Source organism: Cyprinus carpio, unplaced genomic scaffold (assembly GCF_018340385.1).
Source record: "Cyprinus carpio isolate SPL01 unplaced genomic scaffold, ASM1834038v1 S000006818, whole genome shotgun sequence".
Lineage (NCBI taxonomy): Eukaryota > Metazoa > Chordata > Actinopteri > Cypriniformes > Cyprinidae > Cyprinus > Cyprinus carpio.
In genome coordinates this window covers 293,609-316,637 of record NW_024879400.1, presented here as the reverse complement: position 1 = coordinate 316,637, position 23,029 = coordinate 293,609, and the positions used below count along the sequence as shown (strand labels likewise).

The window sequence follows — 23,029 nt, the reverse complement described above, 5'->3', positions numbered from 1 at the left end:
TGGAGTGGAAATGTACCGGGGGGAATGGATCCCGTCGTGAAGCTGGGACATAGTGACTTCACTCAGCTGTCTGAAAGTCATGGTGAAGTCTGCTCCAGTGTCCCTCCATCAGCTCAAATCAACACAACAACACACACCATACATTAATACACATTTATTCTACAAGCGTTATACATGTAATTCTTCTCTTTGTATCTACTGCTACTGCAGTTATTACAACAGGGCACTGAACTTTATTTGATAGATTTGGTGATTTGGAATTTAAAAGTCTAACTGTAAAAGTTTTTAGTAAAAAATTTTATAAATAAATTTATATATATATATATAATATATATATATATATATAATGTCTCTCTCTCCCACACACACACAGCTAATATTTACCTTTAGAAGAAAATGCAATCACATATGAATCCGTTTCTTGATTTCCTAGAAAGCCTAACTTTGCTTTGAATAGTTCATGGAATCTGTAACAAAATTAGAAAAAAATAAACTAGATTAGAAATGACTCAGAGATTAATACAGTTGTCTGTGTGGACAGTTTAATGGCATGCTCACCTTTGCTGGTAGGTTTGGGAATATTCTCTCAGTGTTTGCCGACACCTGTAATGAACAAATGAAATGATACATGAATCACCAGTTTCATTCCAGATCAATACAATCAGAAAATAAAAAGAGCTCTTACTGTGAGCAGCTGATCGAGGTTCAGCAGTGGTTTCAGAGCTTCTAGAAGTTTCTGTAGATTGAAGAGGCCCACATTAGCCTGAGCTCCTATACTGTACCGGCCCTCATCATCAGATGTTTGTGGGGGACAAATCTATAAAAAAAAAAAAAATTAGAAATGGCTATAGCAAGGATGTTTTTTTTGGTACAGTAGGTCAGTTTCATGTTCACTTAATAGAATAATATGAATATGCAGTAATACATAATACATTTTGTACTGAACTATACTTAAAAGGAAAGTTGTATGAATTATAGATATGTGACCCACGAACCAATCTTAAGTCTCTGGGGGTATATTTTTAGTTAGGGCTGGGCGATATATCTAACGATATGATCATGCGTATCTAGTCCGTAAAATCTGGTTCCCTGATTAGCGCTAAATCGCCATCAACACTGCTTTCAAATGGAGCGGCATTTACGTGTAATAGACAGAGCCCCGTATTTCACTGACAAGGTACGCAATATCGGGTTCATTATCGCAGATGAATCACCTTCGATAATGAAGCGATATTGCGTACCTTGTCAGTGAAACTACGGCTCTGTCTATTAAATGCCGCTCCATTTGAAAGCAGGTGATGGCGATTTAGCGCTAATCAGGGAACCGGCTTTACTGACTAGATACGCATGATCATATCGTTAGATATATCGCCCAGCCCTAATTTTTAGCAATAGCCAAAAAAACATTGTATGGGTCAAAAATTTTAGATTTTTCTACTTTTACGCCCAAAAATCATAATAGGATATTAAGTAAAAGTCATATTCCATGAAGATATTTGTAAAATGTCCTACCGTGACATATATCAAAACTTAATTTTTGATTAGTAATATGCATTGCCAAGAATTCATTTGGAAAACTTCAAAAGGGGATTCTCTCGGAATTTAGATTTTTTTTTGCATAAATCAATGCGAAGTTTATATATTCAGCTTTCAAATTATGTATAAGAATCTCAATTTTGGAAAAAATTTGTCATTAATCACTTCCCCCACTTACCCCCATGCCACAAGGATGCACTGTTTTTTACGTGTATTTAGCGGTTGATTTGAAATAAAAACAGCGCATCCTTGTGGCGCGGATGACACAGAAGAGCATACCACAAAGCATACGGTGAATGGAGAGACACAGGAGGAACCACTGACAAAGGAATTATTGAAAGAAGTTCGTATTTTTGTTTTCTTTCTTCGCTTACAAAAGTGTTCCCATCGCTTCATATAACCCAGACTGCACGTCTGATGGCAGATGGAGTATTCTGAAGACGACTTTCATACCTTTTATTTGACCTTGACACTGCTATTTACTTGGCAGTCCTATGGGACAGACACAAGCCTCCCGCCCGTTTTCATCAAAAATATCTTAAAGGTGTTCCGAAGACGAACTGAGATTTTACGGGTTTGGAACGACAGGGGGGTAAGTGATTAATGACAAAATTTTCATTTTGGGGTGGAGTATCCCTTTAAGACTTGTTTTGTGGTCCAGGGTCACATATGATCCATACATATATTACACATGCTATGTTATACAACAAACATTAAACAATTACAAGGAAAATTGGATCACTAAATATTTTGAAGTATGGGAAAAAGGAAAAGTTACTTACGTGGGTCATATGATTCCATAAATCCAAACGGAACGGGCCCATAGTCAATGGTGATAGAAAGCAGACTGAAGTTCATCTGTGTTTGCATACTCCTTCGTGAAAGATGCAGATCATATGGTTGAACATTTTGGTTATTCAGCTCAATCTGCTATATAACAGACTGTGATATTTTAAACTAGTAAAGAGAGAGTCGACTAACCATGGCGCAAAAATCCAACTGACATCCAGTGAAGCAATATAAATGTGCGGTTTCATTCACCACTCTAGAGAAAAACACCTGAACACAGTGGAATACTAGTCAAGCTTGTGAGAAAGTAGGGCTGCACCAATTAATCAGATTTCTAATGGGGATTACATTATGGACGTCATTAATCGTTCAAAAGTCCACTTGTATATTTCGGCACCCTTAAGATATGTTTTTTTCTTTCTTACATGTTATCTTAAGGTTTTTTCCATTGTTTTGGTTTTTAGTATAACATTATAATACCATTAATATTTTTACTTTTTTTTTTTATAATTTAAAGAAAGAAACCAATCCCGATGTACATTTGCGTGATTAATACTATAGAAAAGCACTAATAGGTTTTTTCAGTTATAGTGTTTTCAGCAGCTTGGTTTTATTTTCATATAAAATACAGCATGCAGTGCATCCAAACAATGGTTATAAACATCATTCATGCAAATTGTGAGATAATCGTAATTAATAATTGCAATTACCATTTCAAGGGAATAATCGACAATTATGATTTTTGTTATAATCGTGCCGCCTTATTACAAGTATAAAATACACTTTGTATTCCAACTAACATAAGCGAGACACTGAGATACATACCACATACTTGTCAGGGTCATTCATCTCGCATAGATTTACAAATCTCTTCAATTATAAAGTCCACTATGTCCTAAACTAAGCAAAAAAAAAAAAAAAACAGCAAATGAGAGTGAGTCCTGAGAATAAATATTACTCTCCTGAGTTAAAGTTAATTTTACCGCTAAGGACATCTAACTCTCTCCGTTCCGAGTTTAATATCTCCATCGACCCAATACGAAACCAGGACCTGGCCCAGGCGCAAAACAACCGCTCCTGAGGGACACAGAGAACAGCACATGCCATGATTTATAAAGATAAAGACTGATAAAGAACAAAGTGTTCATTTACAATACTTTTTTCATCTGATCGTAGTTTTACCTCTTTCTTTTATGACATTGCCGTTATAAAACAGATCAGATCCTCCATACAGGCTCCTCACTTACAACCAGACTGACAAAAGATAGACAAAAAAAAAAAAAAAAAAAAACAATTGGTTAAAATAAGGCCAAACAAAAATTTGAATGTGGTAACGGCAGTATTAATCTTTTTGGTGCATGTCCATTCATTCTCTCACACCTCACTAATTAGCATGCATACATATGAGACTGTGTATAAAACATTATTTTACACACATAATAAAATCGTTGTACATGTGGGTATGTTATGCACCTGAGGGCTCTGCTTGTGGGAACCCCCAGAAAAATGCATGGCTTCACTGCACAGGAACTCCCTCACAGAGGAGCGAATCACAGCCACCGTCCATCACCAGAAAAAAAAACCCCTACGCGCACAACATCATGATATATACTGTATAACAACTAAGAAAATAATTGATTTATTTCTAAGATAACCCAATAGTTTAAAACAATACGGTGAAAGCACAGAAGCAAAAATTCACCTTGATATGGTGTCTTCCTGAGCCTTTCAAACGGAGCTTCCCATCTTTCACCTTTTCTGGATAACAAAACGAGAGGACGGTTTGAAAGTAATGGCCTCCTCTCATTCAGAAACACTTGTCACATTTCTAAACTGAGATATGTGCTGTTCAGCTGCATGCTTAAATGAATAGTTCACCTAAAAATGAAAAACTCCATATTCACTTCTCAGTCCATCAAGATTAGCCTTAAGATGACTTACTTCTTCAGTGGAACACTGACGATGTTTTTAGGCTGTTCACAATACGCAAGGCAATGGGTACCGTCACACTGAAGAGTCTACAACAGCTGTTACAGTTTATTGTAGTTTCGGTGATTTATCTGGCGTCGTATGCAACCAAAACAATTGATATGTGCCAGAGAACTGAGATTATATTACAACAGTATATACCTGTAAGCCACCCGCCTCAGGCAAACAGCCGCCAGGAGCTCAAGGTTTCTGATTCCATTGTTGGTTTAGCAACAGAGAGGGCGGGACACATACCTCAATATATCACCAAGAAGCCACAGGATTACTTTTGTGGGGTGTTGTCCTGTAACTGCTTTTTTGACCCTCAATGTGACCCTCCATTACCTCGCAGATATAGAATAAACAAGGACGATGGGGGGTCAGCTAAAAATTCAGCTTTACTGTCTACTGAAGAAGTCAGTCACTATATCTTGGGCTGGCCTGAAGCATGAGAAAATTTATTTTTCATTTTTGTTTGGAGCACATTCTTTAAACATTTACTTAAGATGATGAGAGTTTAGAGATTATAGAGACATCCTTGGGGGTTTTTTTTCAAACATTTACCTGTTTGTATATTCCCCCCAGAAAATGTGCTCTGCCATCCCCAGCTGGTCCTGCCCAATAACCCAAACTATAAAGATCATAATCAAACAACATAGTCTCGAAATGCTTTATGCCGTTCCTGTCCGGTTTGAAACTCCAGTTTACCTGAATGGCCCTCCGTATCTGTGTGCCGTGAGAATAGAGGCCAGGAGAAACAGTTTTCCACCACTGAACAAAAAGAACAAATTTCTTCATTCTATGATGACACAGACTCATTCAGATCAAAACTATTCCTCAAACTACATCCTGAAATACACACCTATGTGGACAACCACATTTACACAAAAAGTATTGTGGTGGCCCCATGATTGTTTTGATACTGCCAAATGTTACTCTCAGAAATACCAAGCGTTTCGACAAGCTTGTGATTTGAATTCATGGCTTCTCATGAAATCAGTTTTAAAGCAGTTTTGTCAAAACACGTCGATTAGGAAATTGATAAGCTATGGAAAATGGTATGTACTACTCAAATGTAATACCCCTTACACAATTGATTTAATGAAGTAGGTTGTCTATAATTCTTGTGAATTTTTTAGTATGAATGGTGCACATCATAATGTTAACAACATTTTAAATGGAACACAACTTGTTCTTTGTAGACAATATAATATTAATTATATTAAAGGCCACTTAGACATATATAAAAAAGCCCACGGTTCTTAGCATTTTAAGTGTCGTGTTACTTGATTTTTACTTTTAATTATATACTTAAATGCCCTTATAACTGCACTAACTTCACATATTTTATATGTTTTAATAATGATAATAAACGTTTAAATAGAAAAGACATTCAAGTCCATTTCAGTTGTCAGTTTACTTTATGTTTTAAGACAAAAGAATGATGAACTTAAGTGATTACTTAAAATTCATGTGCATAAGTTTATTAATAGGTCTCTACAATAAGCTACTGCATTTAATACGAATTAAAACTTGAATAACTTTTCATTGTATTGCAATTAACTTGAAATTAAGTGTATATTTAGTTCACACTTGAGTATATTTATTTAATCTGCTGTACATTATTTCAGTAATGATACTTTTGTTAAAAGTATGCTGATGTGTATTACTTCTTCACAAGGGCATGAATAATGACTTTATTACTTTTTTTTACAATGTAAACAAGAATAGTAATAAAGAATGGTTGGATGTGACTGTCAGCTACAGCTAATTTTAGAATTAGAGGAGCACAGTTACTACAACACTACCCCGGGTTTAGTGGAGGGTGTATAACCTGTGACGCAGCAGCCAGTGTCAGGGGCTCTTTCAGAGGGGTGGGCCGGGACTCTGAAAACACACACCCCCTCACAGGACGACTAACAGGACCATCCAGCTCATCAAGAGGGAGAGCATCTGTAAAATATACACACAGCGAGTCAGTCACAGTCAGGGTGTAAAACAGCACGTTTACACTCATAATGTAAATCTTACCTAAAAGTCTATGTGATAAAGTCAGTGGTATTTCTCCATATGTCTTCTCATTGGTGTAGAAGTGATTCTGCTCAAACTCTCGTTCATTACAAACTTTACTCTCACAGAAATCTTGTTCGTCCCTACATGTAGTGCTAGCGACGGCCGAAAAAAATACAAATAATGTGAAACCATGTTTCGTCATTACATCAGTCTCACAAACATAAAGCTATTTGCATCCCGTGCTTAACCTCATCACACTGGAACTAAAGGAGAAATCGGTACTATGTTCTTTGTTACATAAACAATACCTCCATGTTCGACTAGGGGCACTCGGCGGCTCAAAAGGTACATAAGAACCTCCGTTTACTTTTCTTTCTTTATTATTTATTTATTTATTTATTTTAGTGCCTACAAAATAAAACTGATTAAATCTAATAATTACATGTGGTTAGAGCATTCAGGTACATAGAGATATATATATATATATTGTTCTTTATTTTTTTTCCTTCCCTTTTACCCAAGCCACTTTTCCGACATTAAGCTTCATCTAGACATTTTGTCTCTAGCAACCCCAAGTCATAAAAAAAAAAAGCTTATTTCGTACTAATCAATATTTTATTGTTGCAATAATTTATTTTATCTATTAACATAATATATAATATATATATATATAATTTGTAAAAGAAAAAAAAATAATAATAATATATAATATATAAAAAAAAATACAAAAAAATATAATATAAAATATATATAAATATTTTTTACTATGTTTATGATAATATGTTTGTATTTAATTATTTTATTAACATTTTTTATTTTATAATATTACTTATTAACATGTAACTTCTACAATTATTTATAATTATTTAAAATGAATCAGAGCCAATAAGAGAAAGTAATGGACACTACCAAACACGCCTATTTGCAACTCTAATTTTATCGATTTTTTTTTATTATTAAAATTTATTAACGTATAACTATTTATAACTGAAGTCAAAACTAACTTTGATGACGACGACGACGACGACGACGACGACAACAGTTAACATGTGGTGAACAACAACAACAGCAACAATAATAATAATTAAAACATTTAGATTTTTTATGAATCTGACTAATTAGAGACAATTATGGACCACGATAGCTGCGCGCCTATTGTATAACCCTTACACTTTTTCTTTTTTTTTTTTTTTTTTAAATATTATTTATTAACATATAACTAAATTGTTGGTAACTGACGACGACAGCAACAACTAACAATAATAATGATAGTGATTATTTATGAATCTGACTGAGTAGAGAGACGAGTTATGGGCCACTATACCACGCCTATTTTATAACCGGTAGACGTTTTGTTTGATTTTTTAAAAATGGGTTGCCATTTTATTAACTTGTAAATATTTATAATTAAAATTGAAATATGCAGCCGGTAGCTGAATAATAATAATAATAATCCTAATAATAATAATAATAATAATAATAATAGTATATTTATTTTATTCAGAACTTACGAATCTGACCACTTAGAAACAATGGGCCATAAACCACGCCTATTTTACATAACCCACGATGCACGCTAACTGCAAATCATCCATTTGTTCTGGCTGCAAAATGGCCTCTTCCAACCAATAGTCCAACAGCCGTACGTCCACGTGACTGGTCTCTTCCGGTTCATGAGGCGGCTCGGTAACTGAAGAGTCGGTCGGTGGGGTAGTAGTGGCATGGCGGTGCGGTGGAGTCGATGCTGGAGGAGCAGCACTGGAGCGGCTGTGCTGCTGGACTGGTGTTGCGGGTTCAGCAGAAGAGTTTTCACTCACGCGGCTTCAGGAAGCGGAAGGACAGAGAGCTCCACCGCTGCGACACAGTACTTGACAACACTGATGAAACAATGCAAGGTCCCTGGCGTGAGCAAGTGACTGGACAGACAGCTGCCTGACAGTGATAAACGGAGTTCACCTTAGAAGTGTGAAGCTGTTGCGTTGGTGTAACAGTGTGTGAAATTCGTATATTATTATGGTGTAATGTGCGTAAAGGTCAATAACTCGTGAACATGAGAAACTCCACTGGTTAAATGATACAGATATGGTATTGAAGAGTTCCTTGACAGGAAGTCTGATGTGTTCCGTTTTTGATGGATTACTGCACTACTCTTGGATCTATGTGATCTAGGTATTTATGTTTTCAGGTTTTTTATTCCAGCAGGGGTCCTGTATATAATTTTAACAAACCATATGACTATCGCCTCCGAGGTATGTCAATGTCACGATGTGCTAATAAAGTAATATAGTAGTCCTATTACATTGAATTTGTATGCATACCGCCCGAAAGGGGACACCGGGGCAGAAGTTGTCACATGGGGAAGGTGTCTGGGTTTACATAAAAATAACTACGGGGGTCAACGTTTCAGATGTAATGGGGTGTTTCTAGCAGGCCACATTAGCTGTTTGGTGTTTTTACATGAAAATTATTTAAATTGATTACAAAACATTTAGAATTTTATATACAATAGTTCAAAAAGTTACTAAGGTTTACTTTGTCTTTTCCTTTTTTTTTGAGAAAGAGAAATTAGGTAACACTTTATTTTAGGTGTCCTCGTCACACGTTACATGCACTTACTGTTATAATAACAATAAGTTATGCATAATTACATGCAAGTAATCCTAACCCTAACCATATAGTAACTACATGTAACTAATTAATATTACTCAGTACTTAAACATGTAATTATCACACTAACAAAAGGACACCTTAAAATGAAGTCTAACTGAAATAAATAAATATTTTTTTTTCAGTATGAACTTTGCAGATCAAATGATCAAAAGTGACAGAAGAGGACATTAAAAATGTTACAAGAGATTGTTACAAAATATATAAAATATTACAAAAGTTGTTTCTATTCTAACTTTATTTATCAAAGAATCATAAATAAAACGGATCACAGTATCCACAAATATTAAGCACAACTGTTTTTGAACAGCAAATCAGCATTAGAATGATTTTCACAATATTATGTGGTATATTTATATGACTGTACTTTTATTTATATATATATATATATATATATATATATATATATATATATATATATATATATATATATATATATATATATATATATACTCAGATTTTGAAATTGACTTTCACTTTCAAAATGATAAAATACACCAGAGTGTCAAGTGTGTCAGCAAGCCCTGCATCTCTCTTATGCACACATTCATACTGTTTGAAGTAATTTCTTTTTTAATTTTATTGTTTATTTATTGTTTACTTAAAACAAGTTTTGGTTACACTTTATCTTAAGGTGTCCTTGTTCCAGTGTGATAATTATACACTTAAGTTTTACGTAATATTAATTAACTACATGTATATACTATAAGGTTAGGAATAAGGTTTGGTTTAGGGTTACTTGGATGTAATTATGTATAATTAATTGTAATTATTATAGCAAGTACATGTAACGTGTAACAAGGACACCTTATAAAATAAAGTGTTACCCAAATGTTTCATGTGTTTATTAAGGTACTTACATGTTTGTGTTCCAGGCGCGGGAATAGATGTCTGTACAACAACACCGCGAGTCTGTTGCAGTATATGCAGTGATGCAAAGCTAAAAAGATCCTTTCTCACTAGCACAAAAAGATTTGCAAAAATTTATCACGAAGACATAAAAAAGGTAAATCAAGAGCACTTACCCAGTGCTAAGTTTTATAGCATTTTATTCCTTTTATAAAGCAAACTACTGCAATAGCGAAGCTGACCTTTTGAACTTCCCGTTCAGCAGCTGCTCGATCTCTAAGGCAGAGCTGACACGCGCTGTGTGATTATTACTTTGATGGAAAGGGAAAAGCTTTTACGACCGATGATTGTAATCCTGATGGCTTGAGCTTGTAACGATCACGGCAATAAAGAGGGGTGAAAAGCACTTCAAAAGCGCTGTGTGTGTGTTGTGTGTGTGTAATGTGATGCATCAGTCAGTGTTAATAAAGCAGATCCTGATGTCCCTCAGGGGCTCTGCTGCCGTACTTGGCGGCTCCATCGCTATGATCTCTGAGATGATCCACTACGGCCAGTCTGGTGCATGGCCGGCGTCGGTGATGATTCGGACACAAGGCGTGGGCCAAAACACCATTAATAAAGTCTGGGGAGAGAGAAAAGTGGAAGTAACCCATCTGATCATAAAAATAGATTTTTAGGGTTTTTGGGTCTTATAAAATCTTAATTTGCCCTTTCAAAAATTAAGGTCTTAAATCAAAGCAGAAAGTATTAAATTCCTAAAAGTTATGCCATTAGAATTTTGTTAAAGGGTTACTCCACCTCAAAATGAAAATTTTGTCATTAATCACTTACCCCATGTTGTTCCAAACCCACGTAAAAAGCTCTGTTCATCTTTGGAACACAATTGAAGATATTTTGGATGAAAACCTGGAGGCTTGAGACTGTCCCATAGACTGCCAAGTAAATATCAGTGTCAAGGTCCAGGAAAGATATAAAAGTTCGTCATCAGAATACTCTATCTCGCATCAGGAGTGCAGTCTGGGGTTGAAGTGACGAGAACACTTTTTGTAAGCGAAGAAGAAAGAAGAAAGCAACAAAATACTTTTAGCGACTTTATTCACTAATTCCTTTGTCAACAGTCTTCTGTGTCTCTCCATATCACTGTGGTGGCTGTGTATGCTCTTCCTGTGTCATCCGCCCACACAAGGATGCACTGTTTCTACATGTATTTAGCTTTCATTTGAAAAATAAAACAGCGCCATTCATTGTGGCCGCGGATGGACAAAGAAGAGGAAACAACGCATTACATGATATGGAGAGACACCAAGAGGAGATGCCCAAAAAAAAACGGTTAACTCTAATTTGGTCACTTGTACATTGTCAATGCAAATCACAAACAATTTTATATCCTTTTAATTAACAATTCAAATTAATCAGATAATTTTTTAAAGAATGACTAAACCTTTTGCATAGAGGCCCCTTATTAACAGTTGTCAGTCCTTGATCCAATCTGCTGGTATGGCTGCTAATTCAAGTTAATCATTTTATAAGGCTAATTGATTATGAGAAAACCCTTTTGCAATTGTGTTGCACAGCTGAGAACCGTTGTACTAATGGAGCAAGCAAGGGAACATGGCATTCTTTAGGTTAGTTTAGTATCTGAACATCAGCAGTTGTTTATTTGTTTACAGGCTCAAAATGGCCAGAAAGAAAGAACTTTCATTAGAGATCCGTCAGTCTGTTGTCCTTAGAAAGGAAGGTTACTCAATGCGAGAAATTGTGAGGAAACTTAAGATTTCTTATCATTCTGTTAACTAGTCCCTTCAGAGAGCAGCACAAACTGACTCTAAAAGGGACAGAAAAAGGAGTGGGAGGCCCTGATGCACAATTGTGCAGAAGACAAATATCTGAGAGTGTGTAGTTTTTATGACAGACACCTCACAGGTCCTCAACTGCCAGCTGCACTAAATGATACCCATCAAACACCAGTGTCCGCATCAACAGTGGCGAGGCGACTTCAGGATGCTGGACTTCATGACAGAATTGCCAAGCAAAAGCCATATCTCAGACTGGCCAATAAAAACAAAAGACTGAGATGTGCAGAAGAGCACAGACACTGGAAGACTGGAAGAAGGTGTTGTGGACCGATGAGTCCTCGGATCAAACAGAAGAACATTTCGCGAGACGCATGAGAACAAATGAAAAGATGCTAGAACAGTGCTTAATACCTTCAGTCAAGCATGGTGGAGGCAGCGTGAGGGTCTGGAGGGTGGTAAAGAGGAGATTTAGAGTGGAAGAGACCTTGAGGAAGGAAAGCTATCACAAGTTTTTACAACGCCATACCATACCCTGTGGACAACACTTGATTGGGGCCTGAATTCTGACTGTAATGGAGGCCAGCACAGTCTCCGGATCTGAACCCTATTGAGCTGTTGTGGAAGCAGCTTGAACGTGGGTCCGGAGGGAAGCCCAATCCATCTTGTGGGAGATGCCCTAGGAAGCATGGGGTGCAATCTCATTAGATTACTTTGAGAAATTAACAGCTAGAATGCCTGAGGTCTGCCAGGCTGTAATTGCTGCAAAAAGTTTTTTTTTTTTTTAATTATTCATAGTAATGTTGCAAGTTGTATTTTAAAACTTGAAACATTTGTAATATAATACATTTACATTTAGAGAATATATTGACACACTGTGTTCCATTGAATGACTTGGTCATGTAAAGGTCTTTTTAAGATTTGCTTTCATAAAAACTTTCCAGAAACCCTGTTGATGTTCAGTGTGAAATCTGATGTATTTTTGGTTAGTGATTTGAAAATAAGCAAAGCACATTAATATTATGTTTTTTATCTGGAACTGTTAGGCTATCCTGGCTGGAGATTTCATTCTGTCAGCGCATCCATGGCATTAGCACGTATTGGGAACCACTGCCATTAGTGTCTGTGCTGTCACAAGTCATAGAAGACCCTTGTGCGAGGTAAGCCCCGTCTGGATTTGGATTCATGATGCCATTTTTGTTTTATAAAGGGTGGAACGGTTTATTTTTTTTTTTCTTATATATTTTTCATTGCTGAATTCCAGGTGAATTCATGCAGCTGGGGGCTAAAGAGAATGAAAACGAGAGATCAAGCACTACCTTGAGAAAACCTTCAAGAAGACTGCGAAGTCTCTCATTGCGAACAGTTGTAAAGCAGTATGTAATGATTCTGTCTTAATAATCTGATGAAGTTCAGAGCTGAAAAAGAAGTTAAACACCAGTGTTATTTCCTCTGAATTGTAGGTGTCAATATTGGTGAATTCTGATCCCGAGGTGCATGAGATTGCCTATCAGTATGGACGAAATGTTGGAATTGCATTCCAGGTAATTTTCTGATGTATGTGTGAATAATTTCTCTTGGATTTTTTATTTATGTACAGCTCTATCATTTTTCATGTGTGTGTATTATAGGAGTATTATTCTATTATTTAAATATCATCACTATTACTTTATATATTTTTGTAATTCATATTTATGAAGCACGTATTAGGGCTGGGCGGATAAATCGATTTTATCGATTAACTCGAATGTGGCAGTTCATATCGGTTTGTTGGAAAGAAATCGGTTTTCTTGTGTAACATCCACCGCATGCTCCACTCAGGGCTCCGTAGTTCCGATTGAGCTCAACCCTCCCCCGCGCGTTTGTCATAGAGACATGCTGCCGAGCAGAGTATGTTTCTCGATGGCGCGGGAGTAGAGGCCGGTGTGATTTTGACTGGAGCGAGGAGCGGAGTTTTAAAAGTCGGAGCGTCGTGGGTTTTCACCGCTCCCAGCAACGCCTCATCCACAAAGGTACAATTCCATGCCAAAACAGCTCGTAATATAACTGCATATTTAGCTTAAAAATTCCCTGTTAAACATATTTAGCCGATAGCTTGATACAGATGGATCTCTCAAATCAGAAGATTATAATGACAGCGGTAACCGAGCGGGGAAGTTACAGGCTGGTTCTCAAGGGAGTTTGTCTGTTCCTTTTACTGAATATTTTCGGCTTAACGCCTGATTTAAATAGATACAGCAAATTACACCCACAATGCGGCTTCGCCAAGAATGCACTTGCTCAAACAAATGTAATCTAACTATACTTCATCTTTATCTGATTTTTGAAATCGGTAAAGCAATGCATCGATCTGTAGATAAAAATAACTGGCCAAAATGAAATGCTATTTTTCATCACACACAAAATTTCGCACAGCAGAAAAGCAGCAATTATACCCTTTTAATGCTGACAATGTTATTCGTTTGGCATGTGGTGAGAAAAAAAAAGTTTGCACACCAATAGCCTAATCCCCTTTGAACACCTTACTGTATGTTTTACTTTTTATTTTAATATAGAGCTTACGTGATGAACATAGCCATTTTCAAAACATACTACAATCACGTTAGCCACGGAGCGAGGGCGAGCTGTGTTTCATGGTATCAGTGAGCGCGGAGTGATTGTGCATCTTTCCGAAGCGTGGAGGGGAAAATAGTTTGCAGCTCCACTCCACTCCACATACTCTGCTGCCCGAGTGAGCGAGATGTTTGGCCTACAAAATGAACAATAAGACGCAAGCACAAAGCTTTAGCGCATTCCGCCAAAAAGCAGCCTGCAGCAATGCTGCGTTGTCGCGGCTCACCAACAACAAACTCTACGATCGATTGTAGGTGTCTGCTCTATTTACAACTAATTTATATAAGAAAAAAATGACTCACTGTAGTTGCCCCTCGTTTTAATATTAACAGCTCTTACGCCGAGTGGATGGGTTGTAGATTGAATGATGGGCTATATATTAAATAAAAAAAATCAATAACTAAATATAAGTGTTTCTTCAGCCTGAAAGGTAACTAACCATTACTTCTTTTTTTTTTTTTTTTTTCACTCATCTTTTAGTTATAAAATTTGACTGGTAAATAATAAAATAAGGGAATATATATAAAACTTGTTTTGATCAATTCTTTGTCATTTGAATATTGTAGGGGGCAAAAAAAATCGATTTACATGTATTAAGCGAATTTTTGGTGAGAAAAAAATCTGGGATTTTTTTTTTTTTAGATATATCGCCCAGCCCTAGCACGCTATGAATGTTGCTTGTGTACATTGCCAATTTATAAACTTTTCTTTACTAAACAATACAAAGAAATTAATTTTTTTTTTTTAAATATTAATAGTCAGCATTAAAATAAGAAAGAACATTCTAAGCAGTTACTAGCACAAATAAATAAAATAAAGATTAGAAAAGGTAGCTTTAACAGTAGTATTCAACAAAAGTTATTTAGTGAAGAACAGCTTTTTTTTTTTTTTTTTTCCCCTTTTGGTTTTTGATTAACATTATAAAAATTTTTAAAAAAAAAAAAAAAAAAAAAAAAAAAAATTTAAAGATTAAGGACAAACAACGCATCAGACTGCTGTCATTTTAAGACCCTATGCACAGATCCACACGACAACAAAACTATGCATTTTCTTTCTCAGCGGTTTTTGCTCTCGCGTAAGAATTAACTGTGTTTTTCTAAGCCTATGAATACTCTATATTTTGACACAGTTTTGTATGTATGTGACCCGTTCTACGCACAGTAAGCCACAAAAAAGAACTAGTTCTGTGCTGCGAGCAGTTTGAGAGGCAGATTCAGTTTGCCGGTACTATCAAAAATCATAAAGTTGTAGCTGTTGCTTGTGGTTTACGCTCTTTTTGTTAGCAGTTACAAATGTCGGAAAATAATGACTCTATAACAACTCTTCAGCAGTGGAGACTTCATCACTGGTTCTTCTAGGGAAAGCATCAGTGTGTCATTTATTCACATAGCAACACTAAATTTTTTAAAAAAAAAAATACTTATGTAAAGACATTTCAAACATTTCAGGGACTGGACTCGATTGCCGTTCTGTTTACTACACAACCATAATTGTGTAAGCATTTCATTAAAGTTTACCATTGTTTTAGCTTAAATTATGATGTTGTAAGAATAGTGTCAGTTGTGGTTGTGTTTTTACGGCTCGTGGATGACATTCTGGACTTCACTTCCAGTGCAAGACCTCCTGGGGCTTGAAGGGCGTCCGCTGCCGATCTCAAAAAGGGTATGGCCACCGGTCCGGTTTCGTTAAACTGGTCAACAGGTATATGACAGCCAAACACATCTGTGCTCTCATATGTTGTGCACATCCTTCAAGTAGATTCAGGAGAATGGGGTCCTGTGTTTGACTTGGTGTATTACAGCTATAAGCGTAACTCGAACACAATCTGTGTTTTTTTAGAGTCTTCTTCAACCCAATACTCACACTGATTGCACTATTTCGTTTCTCGAGCTGCATCGCCGATGATAATGAGGCAGCTTCAGCTTTGCTGGAGATGTGGACCGAGCCTGGCGGTATGGCCTGAAGATTGCTTGAGACGGATTTGTCTCGAATTTAAGGCTACAAAGCGATTAGTTACATTCCAATTCAAAATAAAAGTTGAGGTTTACATATATCTGTGTGTATTACTGTGTATATATTATAATACCACACACTACAAATAGTGATGCATCTAAAAAATTTTGTATGTGTATATATATTTATACTTGTATATAATTTAATATATTAATATAATATGTATAAGTCGAACATATTTTCAGTGATTATCAACATGTATGGGTATTTATATATACATAAATAATTATACACCGGTCTACACACACACATAGTTATGTCAACATTAAACTTTTATTTTCAATGTGATTAATAATTTTGCAGCCTATGTTGTATCAGACGGACTTCATGGAAGAATGTCAGATACATTTTACATTATATACAACGATAGCATAAAGTGTAAATCAAGTCAGGGAGGGGCTCCATATTTCAAGGGGAACAGTTCACCCAAAATTGAAAAATTCTGTCATTAATTACTAACCCTCATGTCGTTTCCCACGCATGTGTGCCTTGTTTAACATTTCAGGAGGAAAGCACGCACATGCATCCATGGTACTTTTTTAAAATGGCGCTCGGGTGAGCGCGGAGGAGAAGAGAAGGGGACTTGTTGAATATACAGTCATCATTTTTGGTTTTTCTTTGTGGCAAAAAAAGTATTTTTCATAGCTTCATAAACTTACGGTTTGAACCACTTGATGTCACCTGGGCTTATTTTAAACGAGTTCCTTACCTACGTTCCTGTGCCTTGATCGTGGTAGTCGCCCCTTGCTCTCTACAGAGAGTCAGAAAGCTCTCAGAGTTCATCAACAAACTATCTTAATTTGTGTTCTGAAGTTGGAACGGAGTTCTTACGGGTTTGGAAATGACCTGAGGATGAGTAATTAATGACCGAATTTTATTTTTGGTGAACTCGCCCTTTAATGTATGTCATATGAAACTACTGTGCAGGAATGTACGATATTTTTCAGCTGAAGAACATGGTCTTTCCTTAGGACAAAGATCCATAAAACGAGTTTTTGGAAAATTGTGGCAGGTGTGAAAATGACATGATATAGCACCTTCTCTACTTTATTACACCTAAACCATAGTATACCAACCATTTACTCATTATTTGGCTAGCCTAATATACTACAATGTTTTTCATAAAGTATATTGCATAACCTTACAAAATTTTTTGGTGTTTATATTAATGAGGAATTTTTTTTTTTGCTATGATATTAAAACAGGCTTGTTTTCAGCCCCCTCCCACCCAAATAACCGAATACAGAAGAATTAATAAAATTAAATAAAAAAACTTTTTTATGGTGAAAATATTGCAAACGTAAAGTTTTTTTTTTCTCAAAATGGCCGATTCCAATATGTCTTTACCAACTATTCTTTTACTATTTGTTTCATTTCAACTGCATTCAAAAATAAATTAACTTACATTTGTATTTTTTTTTTTTTTTCTATTTAAGAAATTATTTAATTTAAAACTGCATTTTAACATAAGTTGTTTTAAATAGGTCTAGTCTTTATTAGTCTAAATATCATATACATTTGAATAAATAAGTTTCAATTGAATGTATGGTTTATGTTCAGGACCCCTATTTGGCGAGACCGAGATCCAGCTTATTTAAAAATCTAGAATCTGAGGGGTACAAAAAAAACAAACCAAAAAAAATCTAACCTATTGAGAACAATCGCCTTTAAAGTTGTCCAAATGAAGTTCTAGTAACTGCATATTACTAATCAAGAATTAAGTTTTGCTGTATTTATGGTAGCGAAATGTACAAAACTATCTTAACTGAACATGATCTTTACTTAATATTCTAATGATTGTTGGTTTGTAAAAGATACAGCACTTGTATATCATTGCTCTTTGTTTGCTTTTGATTGCCCTTCCTTTGTCCTCCTTGTAAGTCCCTTTGGATAAACCAGCGTTCTGCTAAATGACTAAATGTAAAGTAAACCGAAAAATCACTAATTGTGTGACCAGCCAATGTATGTTGAGGTATTGCTACAAATCTACCCCAGCGCCTTAAGACTGGTTGTGATGCTCCAGGGTCACAATTAATATGGAAAACCTATTCCTTCCTTTTCTATGTAAGTTGTCACTCATAGTCCTCCTCAGGAAATATGACCTGGGACAAGTTCTTTGATATGTTTCTTGTTGCTTCATCCCATTAGAATAGTTAAAGAATCATTACAGAAGTTCTGTAAGTATCTGTGAACAGCTATCCCTCATCTGTGTTTTCACAACCACACACACACACGAGTGACGGTGTGGAACCAGACTAACTACCTCGCCCAAACACTACTGCCCGAGGCCCATTGGGTCAGATCAGCCAGCTGCAGCAGTCGGACGAGCGCGAGACCGCGCTCATCCAGTGACCGAGCTGCGTGCTGCGCAGGGGACAAGTGAGCCTGGACGCCGAGGCTCCACACCCCTCAGCAGCTCCACCTCTGCAGGTTCCCTGCTGGGAGACCAGAGCACGGACGCCGGGGCTTCAGAGATCATCACAGAAACCATTTACATGGTCACTGTATAGCCCTAACACGCCAGAGCCCTGACCTCCCGTTAACCTCGCGTGAGCATGCGTCTACTGGTACAGAAGCAGAAAACTCTGTTGAAATCATTGTAATTCAATGAGTCGCCACAGATGGCGGATGATTGACTACCGTCACGTGTGGGTCTATGTGGATCGGTTACAGATGCTCGCTGAAACATCCGTCCACCACTACGTCTTTGTTCTTTTTCAATGTACTTTGTATCAAGTGCTAAATAACAACCGAGGCCTTAAAACCTCACTGGCTATTTACTCAAACTTAAAAAAACAAAAAAAATATTTTTTTTAAAATGTAAACCCTCCGGTTTTTGACTCTTTCTTTCCCATCTTGGTACACTGGCCCAAAAATGTTGTAATTAACAGACACACATTTTACATAGAATGATTTATTATAAAAGACTGTACAATTAAATTTCACTTAACATATTATTAAATACAACTTCTGAAGCCGAGTCGAGCTTCAGCGCAGATGGGAGTTCAGTTGGAAACACTTCAAATGTTTCAGTATGACAAAAACAAGTCTGAAGGCATTAGCTTTGAACACCCTCTGGAAATGACTGAGAACGGTAGGCTGTAGATTCATGACATCTCTGTAATCAGTCGTCAGACAGTAAGCCTCCTAAAACAAACTCAGAGAATGAAAACTAGATGAAAAATTAACAAAAGGCGGAATTAATGCCAGACCCAAGTTGAGTAACTAGTTCAGATCTCAGGACTGTGATTGTGATGCTCCTCAGTTCATTGTTCAATGCGCCAACCACAGTATTGGGTAGTCTAAAGAAATGAGTCCACGCATTGTAAAGAACTGTGATTTGTGATGATTAGAGACCTTTAGATACTTTACAGACTAAATATCAAAGCTATCTACACAGAATTCATGTTTGTTCATTGTAGCAAATGCTTTAGTCATTGTGGCATTAACTAAAAAAAAAAATTTAAATGAAGGAGAGAATTTGAGTCTAAGGGAAAAAAAGAGGAAAAAAAAGGTTCTGTGCTTTGCATTTATTACCCAAATATAATAATTTTATATATATATAAAACTAAACCCTTCACAATGCCCTATATAAAAAACACAAAAAAAAAAAACACAACATGTGGTACTGCATAATAATAAAAGATTGAATGGCAGAAGACGGACTTAAACGTTGGTTACAAAACATATTTCAATTTGGTTGCATTGCTTTATGTTAAAGTTTCGATACACTTTGGGGCAATGACGTGGTGTTTTAAGATAAAACACTAACATGAATTAGTTCATAAGATGAGTGATTTTTTTAATCCAAAACAAATGTGAAAGGAGAGCGGTGCCGAGGTGAAGGAAATCAAAATAACTGGTTCCGACTCTTTAGTTGGAAAATGTCAAAAAGCAGACAATCATCTACTTTACATGTTCACGTGTTGTTTTGACATTCACTACAGACACCCACAGGCTAACTTTGATTTTATGTACACTGACTTCCTCCACAAAGTCGTCGGTCATCCGCGTTTTGCCCACATCCACCCATTCCCACAAAGTAAAGTTTTTTCATGATTCTCCGTTGTGAGGAAAACAAGCATTGATACCAGTGCTCAAAGATCTGATTGGTTGAGCTTGATCTGATGTGTGATTCGGAGCTCCGCTCTCTTCAGTCGGCGGTAGTGCATGCTGGACTCCACGTAGTTTCCCTCAGAACCAGACCCCAGTGACGCCGCAGCCAGAACGCCCTCGAACCCGCCGTCGTCATTCTTCTTGATGATGTAGATTAATGGCTCCTTCCATGAAGCTCAGTTCATCATCTTTATCCTTGGTGTTTCGTAGATGGCAACCACTGCAAAGATGAAGTCATGGGAAATATAAGCCACTCAGACTGCCACTAGATTAAAGTTGTTCTTAGGCAACATATGATGAAAGACACTCTGTTCACTCCCGCGCGTAATTATAATTATTAACGTCCATTTTAGTTAATAGCCATGTTAACTATTCCTCTTTTCGTTGCTATTATTGAGTTATTGCTGATATGCACATGTTGTGCGTGGATTGTGCGAGTTACCTCCCGGTGGTTAGGACTTAAGAGTATGTTATGTGTGTACTAAATTCCGTGTTACGTGGTGGGAGGGGGGGACTGCTACCACTTATATTATAAAAATATGGACCGACCATCTATAATAGTAAAAGCATACCTATAGCTAGGAATAATTGCCAAAACCAATTTTTCCGGGGGGATTTGATATATTTGTAGTAGTAAGTAGTACATATCCTTGAGTTATACCGTCAACTGTCACTTCTCAAAAGTATTTATCATACTGAAATAGTTATGATTCTACATATCATAATATCACTGCAAAACCATAGTTTCATGCTAGTAAATACACTGGCACAAATAAATAACTTAATACTAAAAACATATTCATATTATCTAAATTCCCTGGTAAGTACTTTCAGTCACTATAGATGTTTATAATTACCATGTTAATACATATTCATGTCAACTACTAATAAGAAGTAATTGGTATATATACTTAATAATTTTTCAGTTAATACGAAGTTCCATGTATAAAAACGAATCATATGTAATTACATAATCAGAATCAAATGAGATCAATCATAATTAAAAATCCTAATACAATACATAATAACTAAAGACTGATGGATACATTTTAATTATAATCAAAATATCTGGTAAAAGTTTCAATACATCAAAAAGAAATGTGTTAATAAACTAAATGACATTTATATAATAAATACACAAAATGTCAAATATCCAAATGTAATACTTTTAATTACTAGGATTTTAACTATCAATAAAACTAAAACTCTAAATAGTTATGTAAATAAAATAACAATGTTATGTATACATGTTTGTACAAGGTAATAAAATATAAATAGAATGCTACCAAATGTTAAAAACAAACATAATTATAACATTTTAATTATAATGTGTATACAAAATTGTGTACTGTGTGCATATAAAATGTAATTTAAGGAATAAATGTTAACACATATAAAATCAATATTATGACACAATGTTAAATAGCAAACAACAACACTAATAAAAAAAATAATAAATAATAAAAAATATAAAAACCATATGATATAATTACCTTGTCCAATAAAATAAAATGAAATAACCACACTAAGTAGTACTCCGTACCTGATGATGTTTAAAAACACCTCAACCTTTCTCAATGTAGGACTTGGGGGCCCACTGAGGGTCTCCATCGGCATAGGGGTCACTGTACTGCACCAACAAGCTGCCTCTTCTCTTCAAATCGACTGCGGAGGCCGGCTGGTTTGGGGTGGAGGCGGAGAAGCCTCGCCAAACACTGGGTTATGTCATCAGGGGGAGGGTGGAGGGGAGGAAGTCGGGGTATATCTGCAACTGAACCATCCAGCCCCAACACAGTGCAGCATTCAGACACGCTCCATGATGAAGAGCTGTGCTGTGTCATGCGATCAACAGCAGCTCAGTCGTGAACACAAGGCTCATGCAGACGGTGGTTAGTGGACATGCAAGAACAACAGGGAACCTGAGAACATGGATTAGGGAGGATACGGTCTATGTATGGAGGTACCACATATCAATACTACAGGACGAACATTTAAAAGCGACTTCCATATCCAAAAGACAGCACCACTAGACACATTTACTCAGTATACCAACACACACCTTACACACTCTACACACTCAAACTAGAACAGGGGCAATGTTAAATGTAAACTGAGTTTAACTAAACTTTTTTGACCTATTTTAAACTTGTTTAAACTTTCATTAACTTCAACTTTCATATTTCATTTTATTTTGCGTTCAATCTGGTGGGAAAATCAATTGTTCTAACTGACGGCAGAGTAGTATTGTTAACCCCTAAAACTATTTTAAAAAATCATTTTTGTTAACTAAAACGCTGAAATTAAATAGATGAAAAAAGGAATTTAACACTTTAAAGAATTAAAAATGTTGCCTTGTCCACTAGTTAAATTCTAGTAAAAACTAGTTAAGCTATAAATAAATACATAAACAAACAAATAAATCTGAAAAAGAAACTAATAAAGCACATAACAAAACTTAAAAAAGTATTAAAATTCAATTCAAATGAAAACTGCACATATAAAAATAGCCTAAATTATAAAGATAAAATATTATAATAGTACATTAATAATACTAAAATAACACTGATTGACATCTTTTTTTTTATTGTTTTGTTTTATTGTGGTTTATACATTGTTAACAGTAGGTTAAAAATATTTTTCCCCTGATATTATTTTCCAGATAATGTCTGATT

At 35.9% G+C, this 23,029-nt stretch overlaps 1 long non-coding RNA gene and 3 pseudogenes across 1 annotated transcript; 1 reads left to right on the top strand and 3 right to left on the bottom strand.

Annotated features, from left to right (window-relative positions):
• Positions 1-661: 661 nt before the first annotated feature.
• On the bottom strand, positions 662-4,635 carry LOC122145007 (annotated as a pseudogene).
• A 1,556-nt stretch (positions 4,636-6,191) lies between these two features.
• Positions 6,192-6,538, bottom strand: LOC122145000. The gene is made up of 2 exons (XR_006160027.1): positions 6,325-6,538; positions 6,192-6,246 (listed from the first exon to the last, which is right to left on the bottom strand). It is a non-coding gene; the product is annotated as an uncharacterized LOC122145000 (long non-coding RNA).
• A 1,509-nt stretch (positions 6,539-8,047) lies between these two features.
• On the top strand, positions 8,048-16,191 carry LOC122145006 (annotated as a pseudogene).
• Positions 16,192-20,338: 4,147 nt separating this feature from the next.
• The window catches only part of LOC122133895, a 51,774-nt pseudogene continuing 49,083 nt past the window's right edge, over positions 20,339-23,029 (bottom strand).